At 45.3% G+C, this 17,126-nt stretch overlaps 1 long non-coding RNA gene across 1 annotated transcript in view; it reads right to left on the bottom strand.

Moving 5' to 3' along the window:
* Positions 1-16,402, bottom strand: part of LOC310826298 — a 46,915-nt gene extending 30,513 nt beyond the window's left edge. The window contains exons 1-2 of the long non-coding RNA XR_014555710.1: positions 16,023-16,402; positions 14,892-15,496 (exon numbers count right to left, since the gene is read on the bottom strand). This is a non-coding gene — a long non-coding RNA (uncharacterized lncRNA). The remainder of the gene's footprint in view (positions 1-14,891; positions 15,497-16,022) is intronic.
* Between the last annotated feature and the right edge of the window lie 724 nt (positions 16,403-17,126).

Here is a 17,126-nt window from a genome sequence, read left to right as displayed (position 1 = left end):
CACATTCTCCTCATGTAAAAACACACTGATTCCCGGACTATCTGCGGGCCGGATTGAGAAGGCGATTGGGCCGGATCCAGCCCCCGGGCCTTAGTCTGCCTACCCATGCTCTAGGAAGCTGAGGCAGGCAAGGGGCCACAGGCTAGCTCCCTTGCTGGCCAGGTGAGACTCATTAGCTCTGGGAGGAGGTGTGTGATTCCTTAGCTGGATTAGGCTTGGAACAGGTGAGGGTCACAGGCCTCGTCAAGCCCAGGTGCTGCAATCAGTCGGCAAAAGGGAAGCAGAGTTGAGGTGCTGTGTTTGCTCAACTGCCCATGTTGAAGGACCTCAGCTTGGATGCTCCAGGAGCTCTGTGAGATTATGATTCAGTTTGAACTTTGGACACACAGATTGACCCTGCATGGGGGGCTTGACATATTGACTTGCTTCCAGGTAAGCCAGGGGTTTGGGACAACATAAAGCAGGCCCTCATAATGAATTCAGGAACCAACTTCACCATGACGAGCCAGTTTGCAATTTATAAAAGAGAGCTTTCCCTCCTCTGGTTTTCATGAAGGTGTTTGATCACTATCTGAAAGGAATACAATGTACTTGCTCATTCTGTGGCTGACTGACTTCAGAAAGAACTGTCTGAGGCCTGTCAGTGTGATATTATTTTCATTATTTTGATGTGCAACCACATCAAATCCTACTAGCAGCTTGATGCTTTCATCTGTATAATGCTGCTACATTTTACGTGAAGTAAACCCTCACTGGCTTCTGCGCAGTGACACAACAACATGGGTAGCCACTGTAGTGCCCTCTAGATTTGCAGTCTAATAACATCTAGGGGGCACTACTTTGCCTGCCCCTATATTACACAGTTAGAAATTTATTATTTATTTATTTATTTATTTATTTATTTATTTATTTATTTATTTATTTAAATGTATTCTTCACTTTTTCTTGCCCATTGCAACCAAAGCAACTTACAACCCTACAACCAAATAAACATCCCCACATAGATCCATTAAAACCGGGGGGGGGGGGGGATGCATTATGTTCACATTTCCCCCCCTCCTGAAATTAATATTATCACAATATTGTCAAGACCTCTTATCTCTGTATGTACTACAGTACTAGCTGTATCTCCCATGAGTCTCTGATTGTAACTTTCTTCCTTGACCTGGAAGCCAAATTCACATTTTAAGCCCTTTCTCAATACCCTTGCTATGCCCCTTACTTCCACACCCTCACCCACAAACATTCCTGAATGTCTCTGAAAGCAAAAGCTGCTGCAGATTACCTTAGTGTACCTGCCACATTTAGGCATCTAAAGCTATCGTCCTCTTTCCTAGGATGTTTATAACATTAGAGAATCTGGTGGAGGTGGCATCCATCTGTTTCGAGAGACAATGGAGTGCGCCTCTGGGGGTGAAGCCAAATTGTTCCCTAGCTTAGCATTGTGTTAAGCTTGGCCCTGACTCTATGCCACACAGTGATAAAATAGGTGCCTGGTCTGCTTCATATGCCTATCCATGTGACAGGATGCTGAGGCTGAAACAACTAATTTAAAAAAAAAAATTAAGACTTCTCACATAGACATTCCTGAGTCTTTAAAACAGAAAGTGTTCTACAGACAGTTGTATCATGTACCATTGCTGCCCTCTACTGTTTAGATTGATAGATATTTTTAAGTAGCTTATTTGTGCAGGCAAAATGCAGGACCTCAGGGTCATCCCATTGTTTCCTGCTGACCTTCCTGCGGGTAGTTTCCCAGTTGATTCCCAGTTGGGTTTTGGTGGTGCTAGAACACAGGGTGGTGTGAGAAGGTAGGTCAAGGGTTGGGCTTGTGCAGCTGATTTTGGCAGCACATGGTCTCAAATCCCTTGGCACTTTTGTCAGAGGCTGGCAAAATGTATGAATATAACCAAGCCATTGTGACAGGATTCACTTCTGCAGCAAAAATGATATGCGGCTTCTGAAGAAATTAATAAGATTTGCAAAAGCAGTAGTGGCATCTGAGAGACCACTTCCTTCCCTGCAAACCCTCTAGGGTGTTAGGATCAGTGGAGGGGGCCTTTTCGATAATGCAGCACCCTCAGAAGCGGGTGTGTGTGGCCCGAGAGAGACCATTTTCTATGGTAGCTCCCACAGAGCTGCGTCTGACAATTTCACTATACACTTTTCGGTGAATGGCTCTTTACCCTGGCCTTTGTCAGCTGATAGGTATAATTTTAGGAACCACCCTATTGTTGTGGTTGTGAAATGTTTTAAATGGCTTTAATGTTGTTATAAAAATTGTTGTAACCTGCCTTGGGGCCTTAGTAAAGGTAAAGGTAAAGGTACCCCTGCCCGTACGGGCCAGTCTTGACAGACTCTGGGGTTGTGCGCCCATCTCACTTAAGAGGCCAGGGGCCAGCGCTGTCCGGAGACACTTCCGGGTCACGTGGCCAGCGTGACATCGCTGCTCTGGCGAGCCAGAGCCGCACACGGAAACGCCGTTTACCTTCCCGCTGGTAAGCGGTCCCTATTTATCTACTTGCACCCGGAGGTGCTTTCGAACTGCTAGGTTGGCAGGCGCTGGGACCGAGCAGCGGGAGCGCACCCCGCCGCAGGGATTCGAACTGCCGACCTTTCGATCGGCAAGTCCTAGGCGCTGAGGCTTTAACCCACAGCGCCACCTGCGTCCCACTCGGGGCCTTAGGGTGGGCAATAAATCTGACAACAATGTAATGTCACATTTGTACCTTGGAGTTCCTTAGAGAGATGGTCACAAAAGGAGAGCCAAGAAAAATTTCCAGACCCCTTAAATTCCCAGCCATTATTTTTTCCTGGTTGTAAATATTGCTTCCTCTTTTAAGATGTTTCCTCCAGTTTTTGTCAGCTCTCTTCACACCCAGCATGCTGCTTTTGGAGTTGTTCACTCTGGATACTGTTTTGCATGAGTGAGGAGGTTGGATGGAGTCGATGGAAAACTTGGGACCACTGAGCAGTCTGTGGCCTGCATTGGGTGGCCTGAGGTTGGGCCCTTTCTGCATCCCCCCTTGTCATTCTGAAGTTTCTGTAAAGCGGGGATGGGGAACCTAGGCCCTCCAGATGTTGTTGGACTCCAACTTCCATCAGCTTCAGCCAGTATGAACAATGCCAATGGAGACTGTTCCATTAGAGCAGGGGTCTGCAACCCGCGGCTTCAGAGCCGCATGTGGCTCTTTTACACCTTTACCGCGGATACTAGCGAGGGGAGGAGGCATATTGTGCGCCCCGACACTCCCCACTGTGGCGGGCGCTGTACTGGCTGTGACGTCGCATGGGGGCGGTGCGTGCGTTAGTCAGTTTGCTCCCAGTTAGTCAGTGCGGCTCCCAGTTTGTTTTTTTCTTCGGAAACGGGTCCAAGTGGCTCTTTTTGTCTTAAAGGTTGCAGACCCCTGCATTAGAGACACTGAGTTGTTTTAACGTGCTTGATTTATTGCATATCTTAATCATGGATATTATAATGGGCTTATTGTGTGTTTTAATTATGGCTGTATATATATTTAATGTTTGTGTTGCAGGTTTTTACACCTTGTAAACTGCTTAAAAGTCTATTTTGGCAGTAAGCGGCATATTAATAAATAAGTAATAAAAGCATTGATGAGAAGATAATGAGACTAATCAGGAAAAGGGCCTTTGAGGACATAATATCCAAGGGACTCCCAAACCTGGAACCACTGGCAATTAAACTGTGTGCTAAAAAGACTACCTTAAAAGAAAACACCTCATATATTCCTTTTAAGAAAGTTGTACTGGCGTCTATGGTTAATGATTGATCTGGACGTTAGCAGAGAAGGCCTGCCAGGCTAGAAATCATGAGATGCTAAACTGCAGGGCCAAGAGAGCTGTTGTCCAAACAAAATAATAAATAAGATAAAATAATAGCTGCAATGATTTTTTGCCTTACTTCCTGTTTGGTTCCCCCACCCCCGTGCTGCCACTCTCAGGCATACTCAGCAACAATGCTATAAAACCTTCAAAGTTCTCCATGTTTTTATGAATGTTATTATGTACTGTGTTGTGAAAATAAAGAGAACACGATGTGATTACATCTGTCTTGGTACTGCAGTGCCAGGGTGGAGGTCACCATTCTGAGTAGACACTTTGCAAGCTGTGAATAAGGTAAGGTGGTTGGTGGCAAAAATGTGTAGTAAAAACACCCTGGAATGATGTGAGCTTGTTTGGACTTAAAAATTAGTATTGCTTTAGAGATGGGACAGAGGAACCATAGAATCACAGAATTGTAGATCTGGAAGGGACCCCAAGAGCCATCAAGTCCAAACCACCGCCCCACCCCCCGCAATGCAGGAATCTCAGCTAAAGCATCCATGACAGATGGCCATCCAACATCTGCTTAAAAACCTCTGAGGAAGGAGAGTCCACCATCTCCCAAGGGAACCTGTGCCTCCCACCCTCCCAATGTTCCTGGACCTCAAATCCCAACATCTCTGACCATTGGCTATGGTGACTGGGGCTTTTGGGAGTTGGAGTCCAGCAACATCTGGTGAGCCACAGGTCAGCAACCTCTGAATTAGGTTAACAGAACTATGGGTTCTTGGGATAAACGCCACATTACACAGTGCATGTCGTAATGTCCCAATGTGTAGTAGTATTGGGAAGAGGTTTTTCGCATGGAGAAGTAGTGATTTGGAGGGAATGCTTAACCCCTCTCCTGCCTACTATTATTCTGCTGAATGGGATGTGAGAGAACCTTGATGGCTGGTTTTAAACGTGAACCTACCAAATCAGTACTTCCCAAAACAAGATGCAAACCAAACACAGCCATCCACAATTCTTTTCCAAATTTTGCAGTGCAGTTCTCAAGCCAAGTAATGTGTACAAAAACCACACATATTCATGGAAATAACATACCAAAACGCATTATATTAGGAAAAGTTATTTTTTTAAAAAAAGTGTATTAGGCAAAAGCGCACACAAAAACGTGCATATTGCAAGAAATTTTCAGTAAAATGCTTGTGCGTGTTCATGAGGGGGAGGGGGGGAAATCACAAATAGATGTGGAAATATAAAGAACTGAACCTAAGACTGGAAGCATAAGAAACTGTTAAACCCAAACGGACAGATCCACCCATCCCCTGGCCAAGCTGCTTTCCACCCTGTAGGATCCCAACATGTAACTGGAATCCTAAAATACTCACACCAGGTGCAATGAGAACAAAATACCATATTTTTTCCGTGTATAAGATTAGGGTTTTCCCCCTTAAAAATAATATCAAAAATGTGGGGGTGTCTTAAACACGGAGGCCATCTCCCTCCATTTTCTTAAATCGGAGTCCCCCAAAATAGGGGGCGTCTTATAGACGGAAAAATACGGTAATTGGGGAAAGGATTGTTCACCACTTCACCCTGTCAGTTTCCCACACAACACGCCCTCCCCCCCCCCAAAAAAAGCTGCTTTTCTCAATGAAACATTCCGTTGGAGCTTTGTGACACCTGTTTGGGTGTAATGTGTACTTTCACCCTCACCTTCCAAAGCAAAGCTGGGCCAAAGTGACACATAACTGGTGGCTTTCTCTGGCATTTCCCCCACATTTCCTTGCTCTTTCCCACAGTGAAATCACAACATGATGTTGGTCTGTTGCCATGGAAGCAGATTCTTGTCAGAGAGCCACTGCAATAAGATTGGAAAGTATTCTGTTGGGAATAGGGTAAGGATGGGAGAGTAACAATTAGGTGAGGCTGCTGGTGGTGAGGGCAAAACCTGAAGATTTGCTAAAGGTAAAGGTAAAGGTACCCCTGCCCGTACGGGCCAGTCTTGCCAGACTCTGGAGTTGTGCGCCCATCTCACTCAAGAGGCCAGGGGCCAGCGCTGTCCGAAGACACTTCCGGGTCACGTGGCCAGCATGACATCGCTGCTCTGGCGCGCCAGAGCTGCACACGGAAACGCCGTTTACCTTCCCGCTAGAAAGCGGTCCCTATTTATCTACTTGCACCCGAGGGTGCTTTCGAACTGCTAGGTTGGCAGGCGCTGGGACCGAGCAGCGGGAGCGCACCCTGCCGCGGGGATTCGAACCGCCGACCTTTCGATCGGCAAGCCCTAGGCGCTGAGGCTTTTACCCACAGCGCCACCCGCGTCTCTAAAGATTTGCTATGGGGGTACAAAAGTAGATTGACAGGTTTCATTCAAAGGAAGCAGAACCTTTCCCAGCACTCTGGTTTTTTGTTTTTAACACTTGTGGATGGGAGGATTGTCAAATCCACAAAGCACTTAAGGCTTCCTTCCTTTCATTTGTATGAAGAGCAGAGCTACGCTGGAATCCTAGCTTCTCAGTGGCTGCCTGCACATTGATGCCAGAAGCAACTTACCAAGTGACATGGAGTCACTTCGCAAGTCTTGCTCATGAGGGCTATGTGGTCCTTCAGCCTGGTTTAGGCAAGCTGCCCCTTCTTCCCACACTGTGGTTTAGTAAATGATTTGCAAACAGCCAAAGAAATGCGTTGAAAAGCACTGCTTTTTCGGGGACATTTTATTCCCTCTCACCCCTGTTTCACAGAACCCATTCACGCATGTGCTGTAAAGAGTTTGCAGACCCTAGTTTTACACCATTCTCATAACCCAGTTCTTGCACACACAGAAAACCTGATCGGGTTCACACATTACCACTGAGGACATGTCAAGGAGTTGAAAAGCAGGAGGCTTTTGCACTTCATATATTTATGTCATGTCTTATTTGGCCACAGACACCTGACTCTCATTCATACTACTGTTGGGGATCTCATGAATCAGGCTATCTGGTTGGCCGTTAATGTAAAACAGCCTTTGCTGAAATAAGGAGCAGAATAAGGCATAAAACAGAGAGGAAGGAGCATATTTTTCTAAGTGCTCTCTGTGAATTTCCCTCACTGATAGATGAATGATAAGAACAGGGGAAGAGGGGCGGGGGACAGAGTCTTGCTTTCCATAGGGGGATGAAGTTGCTGGTGGTAGCAGGGAGATAGTGTTTAGCGTGCAGTAAATTTCTCATATTTCTAAGTCATTTGAGTGCACGTTTGCCAAGACTTTAAGATGTATGGAACCATACATCAAGTCCCGTGTAAAACTGGTGCCATTATTCTCTCATTTTTCACCGGAGCTTGTAAGCAGGTCTCATATATCTTTAACTCCTGCTGCAGCGCAGGTTTCTTCTGCCTGTTCTCCTGCACCTTCCTGCCAATTAGATTCCAGCAGGGACATGATTTATGTAAACACTTCATCAAAGTAATCACCCCAGGAACCGGAGAAAATGGCAAGCCAGTGTCAAGCATGGGACACACATCAAAAGATGCAAAATCTGCATTTTCCCCCCAGTACGATTTAGCACTAGGGGAACAGATCCATCCTAGCTTTGCATCTAAGCCACTTTTTACTTTAGTTCATGTCATTTTATTTTTCTCGGAAATGAAACCAAGGACATTCTTTTAGGTCACAGGAAATGTCACCAGCTTGTTTGGGGCATCAGTTCTGACAGTTCTGGGTTGTGTTGCTTTGTGTGCCTTTTCCCAGATCTTCTGTCTGATGAGATTGCTACCTTTTTGGAAATGTTTTGCCTGTCACCAAGTGGAAGGTACTAAAAAGCCCTCAAAGAAGGTTTCAAGGTGCATATTTGTGCAGTGAAATTTACACACACACACAAAAATGTGCACTGACTTTTTGAAACGGGGCACGCGGAATGATAAATAACTCCCTCCAGTTCTTTGAGGCCTTTTCTAAAACTGACGCCTGGTTCCACCACAATGTTTGCAGTGACTTTCAGAGTGTTTCCCTTTGTTCTGTTTTTATATCCATGGGTTGCATGTAGTTTTAGTGCGTTTTTGCTTTAACTGTTGTTACTTCCAGTGGTGGAAATGAAAGTGAGACAGTCTAAAACTACACATGTGGATGTATGGAGCAGAGCTGTAATAAGGCAACCTTTTCCATTCCACTCTGTGTTTGTTGCATGCAGCACTGGTTCCATTCTGCTGAAGTTTGCCTTCCACCAAAATTACACTATTCATCTTGCCGTCCTCTGTGGTGAATTTACATAACTTTGAGGTGCTTGATTTTGCCAGGAGCTGGCAGGCCACTTGGAGTGGCTTGCCAGGCTGCATCCAGCCAGTGGGCCATGGGTTCAGCATCCCTGTGTATTGCTAGACCAGATATGGCTGGTAGGCGGCGCTTCCTGGTTTCAATGCAGCTTTATTATATATAACTTATTATGAGCAGTTATAATGAGCCAGATGCAACCATAAAGATGTCAATATAATCATATATATATATATATATATATGCTTTCGTAGATTTTCACGGGTACAGGAATGCAGGTTTTGGTGTCCTCGGGTGTCTTCCCGTGTAAAAGTTGGGGTGTCTAGGCGACGTTTCGACGAGGTCTCACTCGTCATCTTCAGGCTGGTGCTTTCGGCTTCTTGTTACTGGAACAGAGCGGGATCACACCCCCTCTACAGTATTTATAGGAACTCAAACATTGAGATCCCGCTCTGTTCCAGTAACAAGAAGCCGAAAGCACCAGCCTGAAGATGACGAGTGAGACCTCGTCGAAACGTCGCCTAGACACCCCAACTTTTACACGGGAAGACACCCGAGGACACCAAAACCTGCATATATATATATATATATATATATGTGCTTTCGTAGATTTTCACGGGCAACTAATCCACACCTAATGACTCGTAGATTTTCACGGGCAACTAATCCACACCTAATGACCCACCTAAGTGGTACTCAGGATATCACTCAAGAAATCACTCAAGGTATCTCTCAAGTAATTAAGGAACAAAAGAAGAAAAGGCACACTAGCCTGGGAACTTCCTCTCTGCCCAGAACATTGGAGGCTAGACACCACACCCCCTCTACAGTATTTATAGGAACTCAAACATTGAGATCCCGCTCTGTTCCAGTAACAAGAAGCCGAAAGCACCAGCCTGAAGATGACGAGTGAGACCTCGTCGAAACGTCGCCTAGACACCCCAACTTTTACACGGGAAGACACCCGAGGACACCAAAACCTGCATATATATATATATATATATATATATATGTCAGTATGATTAACACCTTGCATCTGTCAAAATAATTAAGACTTAGTGGGCACGTCTATCTTGGCCCAGCCATGGAACTGTAATGGACAATGTTTGGTATTTGTGTTTGATTTAGAAGCAGGAGAGAGTGCTTGCTTGGGATACTGAATAATCTAGGGGGAGGAGGAGTTCAAGGGAGCATGGGATGACTGTTGAGGGGTGCAAATTTTGTGAGTTGATAGCTGGAAGAAGGGCAGTAGATAATAACTGAATAATGTTCCTGAACATTATGTTCAGTAAATAGTGAAGTTACAGGAATGTGTTTAGGATATTAGTGCTCTTAATCCCATTCAGCCCTGACTTTGGTTTACTGTGGATTTGTATTCATTATTCTTCAGATTAATCCTCTGTCTGTTGATAACCCTGGGTACTTATCCATGAATCCATAAAGTCATCTCTACACTTCCACTTGCACCTCCACTGTGCTGTTAGCACGGAAAGGCTGTGATTGCCCCCAATATTTATACATTGTCCAAATAAACACATTTATTCCCATCCCGGGGGACGCAGGTGGCGCTGTGGGTTAAAGCCTCAGCGCCTAGGACTTGCCGATCGAAAGGTCGGCGGTTCGAATCCCTGCGGCGGGGTGCGCTCCCGCTGCTCGGTCCCAGCGCCTGCCAACCTAGCAGTTCGAAAGCACCTCCGGGTGCAAGTAGATAAATAGGGACCGCTTACCAGCGGGAAGGTAAACGGCGTTTCCGTGTGCGGCTCTGGCTCGCCAGATGCAGCTTTGTCACGCTGGCCACGTGACCCGGAAGTGTCTCCGGACAGCGCTGGCCCCTGGCCTCTTAAGTGAGATGGGCGCACAACCCCAGAGTCTGTCAAGACTGGCCCGTACGGGCAGGGGTACCTTTACCTTTAAAGTTGTCCAAGGGACGTAGGTGGCACTGTGGTCTAAACCACAGAGCCTAGGACTTGCCGATCAGAAGTTCAAATCCCCGTAACAGGGTGAGGTCCCGTTGCCCGGTCCCTGCTCCTGCCAACCTAGCAGTTTGAAAGCACATGAAAGTGCAAGTAGATAAATAGGTACCTCTCCAGCGGGAAGGTAAACGGCGTTTCCGTGTGCGGCTCTGGCTCTGGCTCTGGCTCTGGCCAGAGCAGTGATGTCACGCTGGCCACGTGACCCGGAAGTGTCTCCGGACAGCGCTGGCCCCCGGCCTCTTGAGTGAGATGGGCGCACCAACCCCAGAGTCTGTCAAGACTGGCCCGTACGGGCAGGGGTACCTTTACCTTTACCTATTCCCATCCCTGCCCATCTGCTCCTTCATTCATCTATCCCTGACTGTCTTTTTTGTTTATATTTTTTTAAAAAACACCAAAACCTATTTAAAGCACTTAGTTTCCCCATATAAATATTCCGTAGCAGTCAGTTGTTTTATGACACAACCTTTAATTTTAAACAAATGATTACATGCATGCACTTCTGCAGATGTGGAAACAATGTGAAGCACATCCTTTTGATTCGTAAATATAGAAGCAGTAGCCTTCTAATAAACTTCATGGAAATCAATGCACACTTCATGTTCTGCTTTCATGTTTCTATGAAAATTGTAAAACAATGCTTCTGAGCCATTGGTGTGCCAGAACCCAATTGCATCCTAGGCATGTTTACTCAGATGTCCAATGAGTCCCACTTCCTAGCTTCCCATTTAGAATTCTTCCCCATACCTAAGTGTACCTATTATAGATTAGGTGTACTTGTTGCAAATCAAAACAAACCATCTAGCCGAATGTATGCAGGACAAATTATGACGCGAGCCATTTGGATCCAGAGTACTGCATTATCTAAGAGTCATATATGAGATAGCACAAAAAATAGCTTCCTTCTGTTATCCCATCATGAGCCTTTTTTGCATCCAACCACACCCTATCTCCTTTCTCTAATTTAAGGATTGCACTTTGCGGCAGGTTTTCATAAGCATCTGAGGTAATCTGATCAGATGCTTTCACCTCTGTACCATTCCTTGCCAGGATCATATGTGAATTCTGGTGTCCCTCCAGGTTGTAGGTGCAATAATATACTCCTGGGATTTGGCAGGTGAATATGCCAGATGACTCATCAAAGACTTGCTGCTCGTTGTATAGAATATTTTGAAATCCCATGGGCTGATTAGGTGCTGGATAGCTTTTGCCCACTTTTGCAGAAAATGCAGATTTTGGTGGTGCTCTTAGGCCTGGTTGACCATCAGCTGCTGGCAATCCATGGGGGCATATCAATTCTGGAGTCCCTGGCAAACCTTTTTAAAAATTGAAGAGAGAGGGGGAAAACAATTTAGCAGAAAAAGCAGTGACAAATGTCTGTCTCAAATCAAAATAGCCTGCAGCTGTTTGGGTACAGACTCTTCCAACCACTTACAGGGCCCAGGCACAAAAGCAGTGTTTGAATGACAGAGTCTTCACAGGTACTCAGCTTTGGCTGTTAAAAAAGAAGTTAGCAGTGCATTGAAGTTGTCATCCAAATACTGTAGAAATAATTTCTTTCTCAGAATCTCTAGAGCTGAGATGGGATTCCTGCTGCCCCCCAAATGTTGGACCCCCAATTGCTATCAGTCCCAGCCAGCATGTTCAGTAGTCAGGAATGATGGAGCTGTAGTTCATTAACATCTGGTCTAAACCATCTTGGCTTTGAGTCCTGGAAGACCTGCTCTCTGCCTTGCAGGAAGTTTTCCACCTGACCTGGGAGGGTAGGACTCTGACTGACTCCAGCTACAAAAGCAGAGACTGCTGACCAGATGCTTGACGTATTGTTTAAGGAGGGCATTATTGTGAAGTTGGTGTTGCTGTCATTGGTGTGGGTTTTTTTGTTGGGGTTTTTTTTTTTTTGGTATCTTTATCTGTATTATAATGAGTTATGCGGAAATATTTCGATTCAACTGTGTGCTTTTTGATGTGATTTATTTATTGTTTATGACTACCGTATTTTTCGCCCCATAGGACGCACTTTTCCCCCTCCAAAATGAAGGGGAAATGTGTGTGCATCTTATGGGGCGAATGCAGGCTTTCGCTGAAGCCTGGAGAGCGAGAGGCATCGGTGCGCACCGACCCCTCTCGCTCTCCAGGCTTCAGGAAGCTATCCGCAAGCCTTGCAAGCCCAGCGGAAGTTCCCGCGGGCTCGCAAGGCTTGCGGGCAGCAGCCTGCAGCCCGAAGCACTCGGAGCCCTCCGGAGGGTGCCCTGTGCTTCGGGCAGGTGTGTGCAAGGCTTGGGGCGGCAGCTGCAGCTGGGGAGGGAAATAATTTTTTTTTATTCATTCCCCCCCCCAAAAAAGAGGTGCATCCTATGGGCCGGTGCGCCCTATAGGACGAAAAATACGGTACTTTTGCTATGTTTGTAATGGCTTGTAATGAGCATGGCTTTAAATGTGGGAAGATGGCATACAGATAAAATGATGTATATAGGATTAAATGGCATTAGGTATTGCAACACTCATGCTTGATTTTTCCTCTACCAATGCACTGGAGTGAGGGGTGATTTTACAGAGGAAAAGTAGTGGGAGAATAGAGAAGGGAGAAGAAGTTGTTTGGATATTCACATTTATCCATCTCCTGCTGTTGTGGCACTAAGATGTTGCCAAAGGTTGTGATTTCCTGGTTTGGAATACAAATTTGTTCAGCTTGCAATGCTTAGTTGTATTATGAATCAAGCAACATTTCCCCACAAAGGTCTTGGCCAGCTGGGAAGGTAAAACAGGGTTCTGCACCTGCATGGCCTTAGCAACACAGCAGGAACCCCAAACCAGCTGCTCTGTAGGCTCATGCACAGAATACCTTCAGTGTCAACCACACTTGCTCTCCCTGAAATTCCCAGTGCAAAATGTTAATGCCGTAAGCTGTTTTGAGCATTATTGATGAAGTGGGACAACAATAACTATCAATTAATACACTAATTATTGTAATTATCTCCTGCCAACCTAGCAGTTCGAAAGCACGTCAAGTGCAAGTAAATAAATAGGTACCGCTCCGGCGGGAAGGTAAACGGCATTTCCGTGCGCTGCTCTGGTTCACCAGAAGTGGCTTCGTCATGCTGGCCACATGACCCGGAAACTCTACGCCGGCTCCGTCGGCCAATAAAGCGAGATGAGTGCCACAACCCCAGAGTCGGTCACGACTGGACCTAATGGTCAGGGGTCCCTTTACCTTTACCTTTAATACACTAATTAATTTTTGGACTTTGATGGACTTATAGAGGATGTGATGATGATGGTGTACTGAAAACAATTAATTCTCAAGCTCCATATTTAGCTTTATCTTAATATTATAGAATTGTTAATTGTTAGTAAATTGTTAATGTTTAGGATATTAACCCTGTGCAAAACAAAATATGGCCCACCACTCACTCAGTAAACCACTTGATTTTTAGCTACTTTCCTTGAATAGCAAAAAAAAGGGCTGTTTCAGACATTTGGTATTTGGTAGACCTGACGATTGCTGGTAGCTTGCCTTCTGTGTGGTCAGTTATATAAAATGTATTTCAGCAGGTTGAAAAATAGTTCAGATTAGTGGCTGAACCACAACTGAACTGGAGTTTAGACATTCAGGTGTTCATAAACCTGGACAGAACTCGGCTCCCTTACTATACTTTTTTAAAAAACAACAACACAATATTGCAGTTACTATAATTTTACCATTGTAGCTGTTTCTTACCATGTTTTGACATTCTTTGGTTTTATATAATCATAAAAATTATACCATTTGATATAGTGAAATCTCTCCAAGTGGTGTACTAAAAAAAATTAAAAAATACAACAATGTGCCACAAAATTTCCTAAAAAGATTATGAAAACAAATAGCAACTGTATATTGCAAGTAAATATTAAAAAGGGATGGAAAAGGGGTGGGGTTCCAGGAAAAATGACTTTGGCAGTGGCATGCACCATTGAACCCAATGGACTTCTCTTCCCCCCCACCCCCCGCTGAAAAAAGCTCTGGTTCCCCACTTGTGTCCCAGAACCAGAAGAGGCATGAAAAGGGAAGAGGAGAGACTGACAACATGCAAGCACAGTCTCTGATTGCTTGGGGGGGGGGGAATCCTGGAGAGGAGGGGACTTAGGCAGCTATGGATAGGCAGGGACTTTCAGTCTCAGCAACAGCTTCATGGGGAAGGACCTACTGGGGATGGGTTGTGGTGCTCATTAGTTCTAACATTCCGCTAAGTCTGTGCAGATTGTACTTTTGGTAATACTTAACTATAACTTGAACAGTGTGATTTACTGCTGGCTCACTCGTGACACTGACCCTCCTCCCAGTCCCTCTCCCTAAAATGGGTGACCAACAGGGTGACCCAAGCTGTTTCTATCTGCAATCCAGGATTAAACCCAGCACCTGCTTTGTTTATTTGGTAAACATAACCAAGAACTTGATTTCTGTTGCTTGGTTTCTGAAGTGTTCTGTCTTCCATGCAAAGTGTAGTATCATGGGCTGTCCCTTGAGCCCGCTAGATGACATCGCAAGGGATCGTTGCCTTAGGAGAGCGAGAAAAATTCTCAGGGATGATTCACACCCCAGCCAGCACCTCATTAATCTTCTCCCCTCAAGCAGGAGATATAGAAGTATAATCAGTCGTACCAACAGGCTAAAAAACCGTTTCTATCCGTGGGTTGAATGGAAAATAATATAGTGCAACTGACTTTCGGGGTTGGTGTGTTGTGCGACAAGCACTCAGAGTGCAATGAGATTGAGTGTTTGGGGGGGGGAGTTGTTTGGGGGGGAGGCTCAGTTAATTTCATTGTACACAGGTTGTACATTGACAATAAAGGTATTAGTAGTAGTAATAGTAGTAAAAAAATTGCTGAGAATTAAGCAATACCTGGTGCCCCCTGTGGTCCGGGAGCACCTATAGGACCAGGTGGACCAGGAGGACCAGGAGGACCAGTGAAACCAGGAATACCAGTAAAACCAGGAGGACCAGGTGGACCAGGTGGACCACGAGGACCAGGTACACCAGGTAGACCAGGTGGACCAGGTGGACCGGGAATACCAGAAGAATCTGCTTGAACTCCTCCAGCTCTGGCCAAAACTATGGTCAAAATCCAGACACCTGAAGCAAAAGATAAAGAAATAAACTACCTTAGCATTTTGATATTGTAGATAGCTAAAGAGATAGCCACATAGGCAGTCACATTTGGACTACATGTGTTTAATTTCTACTTGATTACATTACTCATGAAAGTGGGCAGAAAGATTGATAAAATCTTTTTTAGAGTCAATTCTACTATAGCAAAGGCGAATAAAGGCTAGGTGACTGTTTAGTATGTCTGAACTCTGTAGCTCTCAGAGATAGAATATTACAAACTAATTTTAAAAGAAGGCTTTGCATTGAGGAAAATAATATAATTATCTTGAGAGAGGTCCCAGGGAGGCTGCTAAAAAAAAAGAAGACAGAATTATAAATTTATCCCTATTGGGGAAGGGCTGTGAAGGAGGTCTCCAAGGAGCATGCAGCAGCAGGCAATACATTCCTCAGAGGACAGATTGGCTGCCCCTGTAGATCCTGACACTTGAAGCAGTCACCTTATCCAGCAGCAAACACCCATCTCAATAGTCAAGCCTTAACAGTAATGTTCAGGAGGCCCAGAAAACAAAAGTGAGCTTAGCTGCCTCTTCTGCAAAGGATCGTGCATGAGGAGAATGGGACAACCTGTAGCACATTTCAGAAGCTGGAAGCATTTTAAGTGGGGCATCCTTAGATGATCTTAAAATTGGTTGGGCCAAGGTCACGAGCCTCTTGCCCTCCAGATGTTACTGGACTACAGCTTTCATGAGGTGACTGGCCAAGTTGGCTGAGAGCTGACAGAGACGGAGTGCAACATCTGGGGTGTCTGGATGTAAGGGCAAATGTGACACAAGAGCATTCTTAGTGTGCCCTGGCCCCAAGCTTTGTGTGTTCCCAGTATTGCTCTTACAAGCCCTGGATGAAATGCCAGCTAATCAGCACCACTTTGCATGCTTGTCATGGTTTTGGGAAGAGAATTAAACCTATTATCAGAAATGAAAAAACCTACCTGGACAAAGGAAGCTGCGGGGTCTTGATGTTCCCAGCATCATCTTGATGTTTGGGGGGGGGTTTAAACTGATCTCAGTTCTTCTCTCAATTCCTCCTTAGGACCCTCCTTAGGTTTAAGTGTGTTTGAACAGCTTTGTCACATTTATAGCTCTTTAATGGGTGGCTGCAGTTTTTGTATCCAGGAAGGAATTTCCCAACATTGCTACTTCTCTAATATTTACTCTTTGTGTAAAAGACCTGCGCTCCATTCTCCTCTGCTCCCAAAAGAGCAGGGGCTGGGTTGGGGACGATCACCTCAGCCTATTTCAACATCAGTTTCCTGCAAATGACACTTCAGATAGTGGAGCAGATGAGGCCGTTGAGTTAATGAAAGTTGAACTTTTACATAGTAAATAAATACGGCATGTTTATTTAATTTCTTCTGTGGAAAAATCTTCCAGATGGTCATGCCAGAGTGTCAGAATAAAGTTGAAGGTCAGGGAGGAAAGTAAACAAGTCTTGCACTGGTTTTGAACTATCGTGTAATTTCTATAGAATTAAACCCATTCTCAGAAAGAAAACCTAACCTGGATGAAAGAAGCTGTGAGACTGGCATAGGAAGCAGTTAGCCTGCGGTAAATCACCCAGATCAAAGTTGGAATTAACCCTTTATTGGCAAAAAAAAAACCCACTATCTTTGCAGACTTGGCAGAGTTCCAGGCCTAATGGAGCACAGAAGCTCATTCCCTGTAGGTCTTACTCCATGAAATCAGTTGCGGAGACTAAAGGTCCCTGTCTCCTCACAGCCATCTATGTCTGCTCCTCTTCATGGCTTTTTCTAAACAATCGGAGACTGCACCTGTGTACCCCTCTTTGCTCCTCCTGTTTCATACTTCTTTTGGCTCTGGGTTTCAGTAGGGAGGGGAACTTTTAGCAGTTGGAAGGGGAGACACCCAGGACTCTTCACCAGCTTGACTCATCTCTGCTCTTGGCCTCCCTCCTGTTTCAGCTTCTGCCTCTGATTCTGGACTTCTCTCTGCCACAGACTCTCCCAGCTCA

The sequence above is a fragment of the Podarcis gaigeae genome (genome assembly GCF_964106915.1).
Source record: "Podarcis gaigeae genome assembly, chromosome: 10".
In the NCBI taxonomy this organism is placed as follows: domain Eukaryota; kingdom Metazoa; phylum Chordata; class Lepidosauria; order Squamata; family Lacertidae; genus Podarcis; species Podarcis gaigeae.
Note: the sequence above shows the minus strand (reverse complement) of the source record. Positions and strands in the feature narration are given on the sequence as shown.